Raw genomic sequence first — 14042 nt, forward strand, 5'->3', positions numbered from 1 at the left:
CACATCCTCGCCAACATTGGCTATTTGTGTTCTTTTTGAAAATAGCCATTCTGGCAGGTGTGAGGTGATATCTCTTTGTGGTTTTGATTTGCATTTGCCTGCTGATTATCGATATTCTGGCTGATGGTCTGGTCCAGAGAGCTGATTGGAGGGATGGTGACTAAAGCAGGGAGACCACGGAGGAAGGTAGTGCAATGAGCGACGTGTGAGATAAGGAGATGGGCGGATGTGATGAGGACAGAGGGAAACAACATCCAGTGCAATGAAAAGGGACTAACTAGATGTGCTTGGAAGGAACACCCTCTCCTTCACCTCTGTTTCTTGGCTTTTCTTCTCTGCTGTCTGTCCTCTGTTCAGCTTAGCATGTCTTGTTAGAATAGATCAGGGAGGGAGGGCGCACAGAGGGCTGGCTTGTTCGCGTCAGTGACCACGACTCTCACTACGTGGAAGCTCCCTGATTTATTTGCAGACCTTCTGGGCATTTTCCCAGCCCCTACGTAAATGAGTTCCCCAGAGATTCACACGCTGAATATCATACTCATTGTTCCCTGCACATAGGTTCCCAGAGGTGGCCAACAAATTCACTTTCTGAAATGGTCTGGAAAGGGACCGTGTTATTGACACTCTCTCCCCTGGTATTTGTATTTCAAAGAGCAGTGTGTTCAGGAATTCATCATTTCAATTAAAACTCATCTAGGCCTCCTAGGAAAAAGAAATATCAATATTGCAGAGACCCTGACGCCACCATGGACTTGCTGTGTGGTCTTGAGTACCCTGCATGGTTTTCCTGTGCTTCAGCCTCACCTTTGGGAGGCAGCTTGCAGTAGATAAATGACCTGAGCTATGGGATTTCAGTCCCGATGTTGCTACTCACCAGTTGTGTGCCTTTGGTCAAATTCTTTAGCCTTTCTGAACAACACTTGCCCTCTCTTCCTGTCAGAGAGAGAGACTGGTGCCCTCCCTTGTAGGGCTGTGATGAGGAAGGAAGGTGTCCATGCGTGGCCAGTGCTTAACACTTAGCAGGTATCCAGTAAATGTTAGCCATCCCCTCCCTGCAATGGTTAATGGAGACGGGTAATAAAAAAGAATGTGCCCAAAAAGGGTGGAATGCCATTATTTTTCAGCTGGCAAAAAACTGAGCACAATTACATGCCAAGATTTGCTGATACAATGAATAATTTCAGAGTAATTTTACAGTTGTGTATACAGGATGCCAAAATTCAATATGAGGGTGGGTTTTGGTAAAGTGGAGTCATTCAAGCTAATTGTAGTGCCATATTGGGAAATGCTGCTGTATTTGTGTCTTAGTAATATTTTTTTAACAGAGTACTTAAAAATAATCATTTTCCATCAATGATCTCTTTTGATAATTTCAGAGAAAAATGAGGCATACTTATACTAGAGCCAAACCATCATAAGTTTAGATCATAAAAATAGGCATACATTGCAAGTCTTTGTTTTTCTTGGCTATTCAGCTTAGTTATTCCTTTAATATATTTTTAAGTTGGGTTCCAAGTCAAAATAAGTGTAGTCTCACCCTATAGTGCCATATAACATTTAAAGTTTATATATTATTTTTCTGCATCTGTAAGATGGAACCCAAACCTGATTCCTAGGTGTGGTGTAAAGACTAAATAAGAGAATCTACGAAAAGAGCTTAGCTTAGTGTCAGATATAGAGCAGGGATTCAATGATTAGTTATTGGGACTACCATCACTGTTACAGTAGCGATGAATACATAAAATGTTCTATTGATTTTTTTCAAATCTTTTCTGATTTTATATTGAATGTTTCATCCAACAATGTAAGTGGGCCTCCTTTTTTAACACTGTGGCCTTGTCATGTGACTTCAGTTTTACTTTTCTTTAAAAAATGCCATAGAATAATTAATTTTTATTTATAAAAAATGAATAAAATCATCTTTTATCTTATTAGAAATGCACTTTTCCACAGAAAAGTGAGGTTTTGTAAGACTCCCACAACCTGGATTCTTGTGAAAAGTTTATTGATTTACCCAAAGTCACCAAGCATGATCTTTGATCCAGAACACTTTCCACTATCCTGGAAATTTGAATTTAATGTTTTCTTAGTGGATTTTCTTCCAGAATATTTAAATTTGAATTTGACTTTATATCCTTTGGAATATGGTTGAGATACTCCCTTTCTTTTCCCTCCCTTTCATTCTGCCATTAGTTGGCATGTTCTCAGTGAATGCAAATTCATTTTTATATCAGCAAAAGCAAAATTGAATAAGGAAGGCCATCTGATATGCAGTAAATCAAACAAAACCACAATGAATTTCAAAGCCAAGTATAAATTTAAGACATAGCATGATGTATAGGAAAGAGAAATGAGCTCAAATCAGGTGATTTGGAGTCGAGCTTAGACTCTGCACTGACTCACTGCATGACCTCGGGAAAGTCACTTAGCTTCTCTAGGTTTCTGATTTTTCCGTAGTAAAATTAGTGTAGTGCTAGATAATCGTGAATTAATCACTGATTTCAATTAAATGTATTATAATTCTCATTGGTCGATCTTAAAAAATTAAGCCTGAACTCTATCAAGTATTATAAAGTAATTTGAATTTTTACCAAGATTAAGTTATATATTAAAGTAACCTAATTTTCTCTTATTATGGAGCCTTAGATTGCAGAATCCCAAGTATGACATGTCTTGATTTCTGCAAAGAACTTGGTCAAGTTTCTCCTTATACCCTTCTGGACAAGTTAGAAAAATGTGGATGAGATCAGTAGTAAATAAACCTGAGAGATGACGGGAATCTCCAGGGGAGTTACGTCAACATACACATTTCTGAGTCCCATCCTCAGATATTCTAATCGAGGTTTTGGGTGAAATCTGGTGATCAGTGATCTCCAGTTGATTCTGAAGGTCATCTTGGTTTGGAAACTACTGGACTAGATTATAACTAGGTGCATTAGTTAGTGGCTGAAATACCAGTATAACCTACCAGGGTAAGTTACAGAATTCCAACCTTGACCTGGTGCTTGTTAATTCATGTATGCATGGTTTGGTTGATAATACAGAAGGGGTGCCAACCAGATGCACAGATGTTGCAGACACACTTGATGACAAAATAAGACTTAAAATGATTTCAGTGAGTGGAATAATCAGTAGAAATAGCCAAAGTGAAATTTAAAGGATGCATGAACTTCTATCTTTTATTTACAAATTTTTAAATTAAAAATGTAATATAAAATGGGGTGTACCTGACTTGTGAGCATCTCATGTAGAATAGACATTGACGTTTTAGAGGCCTAAATATATAGGATCTTTTTGAGAATAAAATGATTCTCCTATGAAAACATTTTGTATATGGTAGCTCTGTTTAGTTATTTGAGGAACCTCTATACTGTTTTCCATAACAGCTGCCACATTTTGTATTCCCACCGACAGTGTATGAGTTCCCTTTTCTCCACATCCTCACAAACACTTGTCTTTTACTTTTCTGGTAATAGCATCATGACAGGTGAGAGGTGATATCTCATTTTGGGTTTGATTTGCATTTCCTTGATTATTACTTACCATATGATCTGACAGACCTACTTCTGGGTATTTATCCAAAATGATTGAAATCAGGATCTTGAAGAAGTATTAGCACTCCTGTGTTTATTGCAGAACTATTCACCATAGCCAGGGTGTGGAAACAGTCTAAATGTCCATTGACAAATAGATGAATCAAAAAAATATGGTATATACATACAAAGGAATACTATTCAACCTTTAAAAAGAAGGAAATTCTACAATATGTAGCAGTATGGTTGAACCTTGAGGGCATCACGCTAAGTGAAATAAGCCAGTCATAGACAAATACTACGTGAGTCCACTTATATGAGGTATCTAGAGTAGTCAAATTCATAGAACCAAGGAGTGGAATGGTGGTCACCAGGGATTGGAAGGAAGGGGAAATGGGGGTTGTTAATCAATGGGCATAAAATTTCAGTTAAGAATGGTAACCAAGTTCAAGAGATCTACTGTACAATATTGTGCCTATGAGCAACAATATTGTACACTTAAAAATTTGTTAAAAGGGTACATTTCATATTAAATGTTCCTACCAAAAAAATTAAATTAAAACAAAACATTTATATTAAAGTATAAAACATTATAAACATTGTGAAATGACAGCAATTGATGTCAGGCAGAGGCAGAATGGATTGGTAGTTAAAAGGAAGTCCTAGATTCAAATCCTGACTTTAAAGACAGTGGTGTGGTCTCAGGAAAATTATTTAATTATTCCATATCTTGTCTTCCTCATCTATAATATGGGGATAATACCTTCCTAACCAGAGTGGTATTAAGGATTAAAACATGTAACATACTGAGCAGCACACAGCAACACTCAAGAAATGGTTTATGTTATTTGAAGAAACATTGCATAATGTCCAGAATGAAGGAGGAACTGGGCTAGCTGTATTCTGCAATTGCCAGGTGATAGCTGAAGTATTGTGTCCAGTTGAGGGAACCATACTTTAGGAGACTTATACAAGGAGTGTGTTCAAAGCGGGTGGTGGCACATAGAACCAGGAGGATGGGTGGCTGTTAAGTACAATCAAATAAATTTGAAAGTGTTAAGAGTGTTTTCTCTTGAGAAGAGAAGCCAGAAGACAACATCAAATTAGCTAAAGGGAAAATACAAGAAAGCTGTTTTGGTTTTCGACTCCATAACACAAAGTTTCACTTGGGGGTGAACATACAGGTCTGGATGGCATATCTCAGGAGATACTTTCTATGATCAGAAGAGCATGAGTTTCCTGGGGCAGGAGGGGCGGGGGCAGGGGTGTCCCTTACCCGCTGCTGTGTGCTCAAGCCACATGGTCAAGGTCTTTGTGAAGGGCACTCCTTCCTAAGGTCAGAGTTTGCTTAATTAAAGACCTCTAAGACCCTCTCGAATGTTAGGATTACATGGTGGGCAGGGTGGCAGCATCCCCAGTGCCTTCCTGAAGGCCTTCATGTGCTGGGTGACTGTACCTAGAGATGGGTAAGGTTGTCAATGACCTGCTGCTCCAAAGATAGAAGGTAATTTGTGTTCCCATTTAGTTTAACGCATCTGTCTTTTCTCCCAGGGTATCAGCCAAGTGCCTACATATTGGACCCATCCGTCTTTCCTAAACTACAGAATTGGGGGGTTGCGTTTGGCTAACAAACCTTTTCAGAAAAACATACTTCCCCAAATTAGGTTCTAATTGCACTGGGAAGCAGCAATTGCCTGGAACCTGCTAATATTTCAGGAAGTTGCATCCACCTGAGCGACCTTGAGAGCTCTGTGGAGCCCCGTGGAGGGCTGGACTGATAGTATTCTGGACTAACCCCCACCCCACCGACCTACCCTGTCTTTCCACCGTCAGCCTCCCTCTGGCTCACCAAAACTGGATACTGATGAAATCTTAATAGCAAAGGATCTTACAGTTAAGTGAGATTAGAGTTATGGAACCACAACACTTGGATTCTCAAGACCAGAATAGACCTATGTAGCCCCACCCCCATTTAATCAGTTAATCCACTTGGCAATATCCCCGGGCAGTAGCCTTGAACTCCTCCTTAAACATCTCCCACATTGGGCAACTTGCCACCATCAGATATCCCATTCTATTTTTGTACAGCCTTGAGAGCTAGAAACGTCTTATGGAGGTCAACCCAGTATGAATTACTTAGTTCCTCTGGGGAATAATACTAACGAGGATGATCATAGCAGTGTACATTACTGAACACTTACTACCAATTAAACACTCTAGTAAGTACATTTTCTGGTTTAATCCTGATAATTTAGGATGCTTTAGGATTCATGGTATGCATCCTATTCTGTGGATTAAGAAACTGAGGCCAGGAAGGTTCTTGTGTATTTGCCCAGGGATCAGAAGTGAGTTTCAAACCCAGATTTAAAAACAAAAACAAACAAACAAAAAAACCCAGATTCATAAGACTGAAAAAGCTCTTCTCTTAACCTCTTCCCTATACTCCAAATACAGGTCTGTGCGTTCTCTCCATAGTGGGGCACCTCTTTAGAGTACCTCCCTCCATCCCCATCCAAAAAGAGAACTCATCTTAGATCTGCGCTTTATCTCAAACCTGTTCCCAGTTTTGGCTCCAGTCAGCCTGAGTATTACTGCCCCAGAGCAGAGGTTTTCAAACCATGCTCAGGAAAGCTTTGCACTTTGGATAAAGGGACCCTGGGGGCTACTGTGGGGTATGAGAGGGGCTGGCATGGTAGGGCCCTGGGACCTTATCTTCAGCCAGAGTTCTTTTGCATCTTATGTACTGGACTTCTGTATAAGATCTCAGTTGGAGAAAAGATTCCATGGCTCATAAACATTTGAAAACTATCGCACTGGACTAGGGTATAGACATCAAATCTAAATGTTAAGGGGGCATCTTAGGCCAGTCTCATATGTTGTAATACCATCCCCTCGTCAAATCCAACTCTGAAAGCATACATGACCAGTGTTTGTTGAATAAAGGAAGGATATACATGTCAGGCAGTAAAGCTTCCTAAGTATTTCTTTACCTGATCTGTTCTTTCTCAGATGTTCCACTCCTTTGCTACTACCATCTCTGTCGCCGTGTCTCTCTGTCTCTCTCTCATTCCTTGAAACACAAATACACTCACTCACAAGCATATCCATATTCTCAAGTCTGTGTCTTCTCTCCTTCCCTGCATCTGCACCTTTGTTTCTTCCCCACTCCCACCCCACCTAGACTCTCACCCTTTGGAGCTTGATGTCTGTATTGATCACACCTTTTTAGTATTTTTGATGCTCTGACATTTTGAGGCCTTGCTGACTCTGAAAGGGCTGCCTCTAATTCCCAGAGATAGTAAAGTACTTGCCTGTAAGTGCATTTTTCATATACAACAATCCAGCCCAGACCCCACCTCCTTTATTTGGCTCTTACATTCTGGGCCACTATTTTCCTGCCCTAATCACCCAAAGGACAGGTACCCAGGTACCAGGTAGCTAGGGACAGCTCCTATGCCGTAGAGCCCACTGAAATTATGCAAACTAGACAATCCTGAACCTGCTTACCCTGCCTCCCCCGTTCCCACCCATGGAAACCACAGTCAAGGCTCTTGTCCATGTTTGCCCCACCCGCTTCTGCCCCCTGACTGAACCTGATGCTTCCCCTGTAGCCCCTTCCTCTTGGAATTTGTGTGTATGACAGCCTTTCTTTTCAGTGGCACTCAGCTCTTGCTCTGTTAGTTTGCCATAGCTGAATAATAATCAAACCTATATTTTAAAGCATCTTTTTCTCAGATTTTAGCCCTCTTGCTCTCTGCTTCTCTGATCTGCATCTTCGACAATTATTACCCTCAACACAACCAGATCTGCTTCCCAGGAGTCTTCCTTCTAGGAGAGTCTGAGAAGGGCAGCTACATGTGGTTTCTGAATAGCTAACGCTTTCTTCCAACAAACACATACACATACACACCCGGATATATCCTAGCCCTGCCCTTAGTGACCGTCCCAGCGCTTAGCTCTTGCTCCAGCCCTGGGCCCTTCATGTCCCTCCCAGGTCTGTGGCCAGCAGGCCTTCTCGAATTTCACCCTCCTCTTTTCTCCTTACACAGAGCTTTACACACGCTCTTTTTGGCCGGAGCTGCTTCAGCCATTCTAAGAAATAATCCCAAGGCTACTGCTTCTGCTGCATGTCCTGCATCTTCACTCCTCGTGTGACCGCACTCACTCACAACTTCCTGGTAGCTGCCCAGTCCTGTACCAGGCTGGGTACTCCTTGAGGGTGGTGCCAGCACAGCACCTGGCTTGCAGTGAGCTCACATCAAATATTTCATGAAGGAATGAATGAAAGAATGAATGAATTTGACTTGTGCTCTCTCAGCCTTTTTTTTCCTCCCTTTCTTCCCAGGAGCCATCTCACACGCACACACACACACACACACACACACACACACACACACACACACACACACAAACACAAAAACACATACTCTTTTACCTTAAAATGGTGCTTCTGTTTACCTATGGGCAAATACACACTGAATAGCTCAAAGGAAGCCATTCAGTTTCTTTTATAATAAGTTGTAGGCGGTATGTCTTGAACTGAGTGGTAAAGGCAGAATTTAATTTTTTTTAACCTAGGAAAAAGATCAGAACATGTGGATTTGGATTCAGGCAAAGGGAAGAGAAAGAGGCAGAGAAAAAGAAGAGGAAGCAATGAGTGAAAAAATAGAAGGAGGGAAGGAAGAGTGGAGAGAAAGAAGGGAGGAAGGAGGAAGAGAAAAATCAGTTGACCAATGGCTCCTGTCCGGACTGATTCCTTGGTTGGTGTACTCCAGGAGGGTGGGCTATGGGGCCTCATTCCCTCAAACCTTAACTTATTTCCCTATCAATACTATCTCTGCATAATCAAGTTATTCTTGGGACCCTGTCAGCATGTAGCGATAAGGCTTGTCTAATGGCTGCCAATTGTACTTGGATGCAAATTACTCGAAAGACCCAAAAAGGCCCAAAAAGGCGGAAGGTGCTGATCTAACACCTTTGGGAGCCATTGGGATGGGAACCCTCCTCTGTGCTATGGCCCCACCCCCTGCCTTGTTCCCCAGATTCAGGACAGGTGCAGGTCTGGGGGACCTATTGCCTTCCACTTCTTTCTCCTCATCTAAAGAAATAAGACAGATAGGTACAAACTCGGGATTAAAATAATTAGTGTGACCTGTCTAAGCTCCGGGAAGCAGATGGCATTGGAACAACTAGCAAGCTTTGGATGTGCCCGACTGGGCAGTGAGGGAGCTGGTCCATTCAGGAGAATCATAAGACATTCCGGGCGCTTCTCCCCACCTCTGCTGCTCATGCCGCCGAGACACCTCCCCAGGGCCTGTGCCCTGTTCCCTGATGAGCCACTGGTAATTGCTACCTCTGTAGAGACGTGGAGAAATTGCTACCTCTGTAGTGATGCGGAGGAATTGCTCCCTCTGTAGAGATGCCCTGTCCCCTGATGAGCCATGGGTAATTGCTACCTCTGTAGGGACGTGGAGGGCTCCAGCTCAGGGCGTAAGGAGATCTGGGGCTCTCAGTCTGTCTGCCTCCTTGAATGGTGCCGCCACTCCCTGTCTCCTTCTGACCCTTGTCTGTCTCCTCCTTCCCTTGTTCCCTGCTCTGTTTTGTTGTAATTTTAGCCACGGGGGAGGGAACAATAAAGTCCGATATGGTGATATCACTGGAGTAAATGGTTTACTGTTAATGTGGCAGCAAATGGCCTCCTCCCTGACTTGTGATGTTTTAACTCTCTTAGGGAAGGGAGTGGCACTGGCCTCTTCTCCAGGCCCAAAGGCCAGGGAAGATTTTTCATCTGGATCATTAACTCTGAGGCATGATTTTAGCAACCACACGGTTCTGTGGAGTGTGTGCAGTGTGGGAAAATCGTGACGCCCCAGCACTTGCCGGCAGAGCCCAGGGCTGAGCATCAGGAACCTTGGTTCCTGTCCACATCCACGGCTCACTAGCTACACAGGGTCCCTGAGTTAACTTCCTGAGCCTCAGTTTTCTCATCTGTCACATGAAGATAGCAGCCTGTTCCTTGGCTGCTTTGAATGGTGATGGTGAGAATACCATAAGACGGTGTGAATGTCTTTGGAAGCTAAAGTACTATTTCAATATTAGTTATCATGATGGCCACTTTATATTCGTTTGTTTTGATGACTGCAGATTGCAGATTTTTTCCTTCCCAATATCAACTGCACAGCACAGTTCCACCTCTAGCTCTCCCTGGATCAAATCTTCCTTTCAGAAAAGTTTCTGATATCAGTCATTTTTATGTAATATCATTCTGTCTCCTTACCCCAGTTTCTCCAGGCCAAACCATTCTCCGCCATGCCAGGAGAGCGATCTTTCTGAAATACATTCCTGATCCTGCTCACACACCCCCCACCCCCAGTAGCTCCAACTGCCCATGAGTTGACTTCAAACAGTCAGGCAAAATTTAACCATCACCAACTGTATGTTCCAGGCACTGTTCCAGGGAGGGAACGATAGGAGTAAACGAGACAAGAAAGGTCTCTGCCTTCCTGAGTTTTATGTTCAAGAAGGGGAGACAAAATAAACAGGAAGATAACAAAGAAGATCATAAGAAGATCATTTCAGATAGTGATAAGTTACATGAAGATAGTAAAACCAGGGGATAAGATGAGAGTGATAGGAGCATGGGCAACATTGGATATTTGCACTCCAACCCAAGTGATGGAAGGAAGCATCTGTGTGTACTGCTGGGGAGAGGTTAACAGGACAAGAAACAGCAATTACAGAGGCCGGACGATGAGATGGGCTTGGCGGGGCTGCAGAAGGGAATGGGGGTTGGTATGGTGAGCAAGGGAAGAATGGCGGGAGGTATGATTGGGAAAGGCAGGACCCTGTAGACTATTACAAGATTCTCAGCTGTCTCCTAAGGGCAAGGGGAAGCCTTTGCAGGTTATAAAGCAGAGCAGTGACACGATCAGATTTACCTTTTGTAAAGATCACCCTGGCTGCACTGTGGAGAATGGAATTTTTGTGGATGAAATTCCAAAATTGGCTTTCACAGCCCTTTACCAGTTGGGTCCAACTTACACTTCCAGCCACATGTTCTATTACGGTCACACATGCCTGTGCTCTTGGTAAGCTCGACTACCTACTGTTTCCTACATACCATGTTCTTTCGCCCTTTTAATTTTGCTATTGCCATCCTTTCTTCTGGTGATGCCCTCCCTGCTGTCCCCAGTGGTCTCACACCTGTGATCATCCATTCTGCATGCTTAGATGTGGGCCAGAACCAGATCATTCTCAAGGGTCTGGAACAGATCAGGGAGATAATCGAGAAATAGATATTTAGTGCTCACCCACTATGAGCCTGGCAGTGTTCTGGGCTCCTAGGATTCAGGGGGAATGAGACAGACATAGCCCTTCCCTCCCGGAGCTTATAATCTGAAGGATGAGGGAGGGTAAAGATGAAATATGAAACACGTTAGGGAGCCTGTGCCTTGAAAGATAACCCAGCGCTATACGTGGTCATCATGGAGGCACAGAATCATAGATTTGTGGACGTGTGGAATCTCAAGCTTATAGAATCAAATCATACAAGGAGAAAAAAATTCCGGAATTAGAAATGAATATTTATCAAGTCTCTGGAGGATGGGGTGGCTGTATAAGCTCAGAAGTGATAGAAGAAACCACAAAGGAAAAGGCGTAAAGCAAACTGGAAAAATACCCGCAGCAAATATGACAAAGGATTACTATCTTTATTACGTGAAGAGCGCATGCAAATCAATTAAATTCACTAAGACCCCAGCAGACACGTGAGCAGAGGGCACAAAGAGACAATTCTCCAAAGAGGAAATACACACAACTGGTGAACAAACACAAGAAAAACATGTTTGTTCTCTCGAATAATCAAAGGTACGCTTATTAAAACCATGAGATAACATTTTTCGCCTACTGAATTAACAAAGTTTAAACAAAGAAAGAAGAGGATGGCCAGTGCTTTGGAGAATGTGGTGATAGAGTCTCTCATGCATTGCTGGTAGCTGTGTAAACTAGGGCAACCGTTTTGGAAAACAATTTGGCAACGTGCATGAAGAGTCTCAAATTATGATTTAATTTTAGTAATTTAATTTCCGAGGTTTTTTTTTCTAAAGAAAGATTCCAAAAATAGAGAAAAGTTCTATGCATGAAGATATTTTTCCCCCTGAAACATTATTTATAGTAGCCGAAGGAGGGGCGGGGGGAAAGGACCAAATAGCAAACTAGAAGGGTACAGATATCCGTATAAGGAAACATTCTGTGGCCCTTTAAAAAGATGTTTATAAGATGCTTATTCTCTGTGCTAAAGTTAAGTGAGAAAGGAGGATGGAAAAAGGAATTACATATTCAGTATGATTGTACTCATAGGGAGACAATCATAGACAGATTGACTTAAAAGTTTCCCACATTGTTAGATAGATAAGAGCATCCCTAGGGATGTTGGTCTGGGGACAGGGATGTGGACTGGGTCACCTAGCTTGCATCCTCTAAGGTTGGAGACTTGGTAAAAGAAATGGGAGCAGTCTCAGGCTTCCTTGGGAGAACTTGATTTAGTGCCCCAACTTCTGAGTGAGCTTCCAAACTGTATGATTTTAATTAACCCAGCTAGGTTCCATTTCACAAATGAGGAAGCAGATTCAGAATGGTTTATCACTTGCTCAAAGTTGCACAGATTTGTGATAGGCCTGGTACTGGAATTCAGGCCATCTGAATTCAAACCAGTGTAGCTGACTACCTCGATATACATCTGCATTAGTGCATAAGCATTTTCGTTTACTTGGTGTGTGTATGTGCTTCATCCATATGCATTGTGGGTGTACACACCTTGTATGTATATTCAGTGGACAGGTAACCAACCACCGTGGTTGCCTGGATTGTTCCAGTTCTATATCTAAAAGTCAGGAGCAATTGTTGGTCTCCCTAAATGTTTGTGTGTTTCACCCTGTTTTGTGCGCACATGCTTCTTGATGTATCCTATGCATCTCTTGGTAAGTCTGGGTTGGTTTTTCTGCTGCAAACAGGCTGCCCCTTTGGCTCCAGCCACTCAGTTGGCTTCACAGCATCTCTAGCCCTGGGCCAGACTCTCTTGTCCTGTTCGAGGGAGGAGGGGCTCGTGGGAAGCCCCCCGGGTTTGGATCCCACGGGCCAGTGTTCTGTTGCAGGCAGCCACCATGGCACCATCCAGCCGGCTTCTTGGAAGCCGATAAACGTCCCTCCTCGCTGATCTCCCTGCATCGCTCAGCCCAGGAGTAGATCTGTTTGCTTTCATCAGACAGAAATGTGCTTGCCTCTTGCCTCTCGTGGCTTAATGAGCTCTAATGCGGGTGGAGGCTGTCCTTGGACGGCTTCCCGCAGCTGCCCTCTGCTGGCTGGCAGCCGCATTGGCGGCTGCACCTGGGGAACCAGAAGCTGTGGTTTCTGCCTGAGGCTGAGGGGTCAAGAGGTTTGTGTTTCCCAGAGAGACCCTGAGATGGAGAGGCAGTTATGACAAAAGATCTTATGACTAGTCCTGGCACACGGAGCAGCCCTAATCTCTCCCTCCTAGAATAAATATGTACGAAAATGCTTCCCTGTGTCCATGAGGAAGGTGAGGTTATTAAAATCGACCTGTTTTTGAAAGCACAGTTCTAACCTTTATGAACTTGAGCAAGCAGCTGCCCTTCTCTGAGCCTTGACTTTCTCATGTCATCTGTAAAATGGGCACCACCATGGCATTTTCGTTAGGTTCTTGAGAGCCTTAATTAAGAATGTCTGCAAACCCTTGAGCAGTGCCTGCCACACAAGGAATACTGATAAATAGTATTATTATTAATAATGATGCTATTGTTGCAATAGCAGCTAGCAGTGGGACAGTTCTGTCTTCTCTGCAGTGATAGGAGAAGGCTGAGCTGATCAAATGCTTTTCGAATTGGCTCTTGACACACTGCTAAGATTTGACAAACATTTTTTTTTAATTATTACCATGTGCTAGGTTTTGTCCAAGAGATGAGAGGGCTATAGAAATAAATAACTCACTGGACTGAAGGCAGAGTAACTGCACTAAATCTGAAATAAAGTGCAGAATTCTTCAAGTGTGTTTTTAAAATAATTATGATAATAACACAATCTTATATTTGTCTAGCATTTTTCAGTTTTCACAGTCCTTTTCCAGGCTCCTCAGAGAGATAATGGATGTGAGCGCTGTAGAAAATAGACAGCTTTCTGCAAAATTAAGGTGATTTGTATTGAGGAGTAAAGTTTGTCTGTATCCTTCATTGACTAAACAAATCGTGCTCCTGTTAGATTGATAAAGACAATCACAGAATCATAGGGTCATGGACCCTCAGAGCTAGGAGAGACTTTAGTTGTTGCTCTCTCTATCCATTGCTATCTACAGCTGTCAGGCAGGAATCTATACTTTGTTTGAATGATTCTGAGGATGGGGCACTCACTTCCTCCCCAAGTAGAGGTTGATCTGTCAATAAATAAGCAGAAACATGGAGTATTCTGCCTCTCTTTTCCTCTTACCACCTGAATCTA

The 14042-nt window shown here is 42.8% G+C and overlaps 1 protein-coding gene across 2 annotated transcripts in view; it reads left to right on the forward strand.

Annotated features, from left to right (window-relative positions):
• The window catches only part of BRINP1 (BMP/retinoic acid inducible neural specific 1), a 505846-nt gene that overhangs the window by 138536 nt on the left and 353268 nt on the right, over nt 1–14042 (forward strand). The window lies entirely within an intron of this gene.

The sequence above is a fragment of the Balaenoptera physalus genome (assembly GCF_965194825.1).
Source record: "Balaenoptera physalus genome assembly, chromosome: 7".
Lineage (NCBI taxonomy): Eukaryota > Metazoa > Chordata > Mammalia > Artiodactyla > Balaenopteridae > Balaenoptera > Balaenoptera physalus.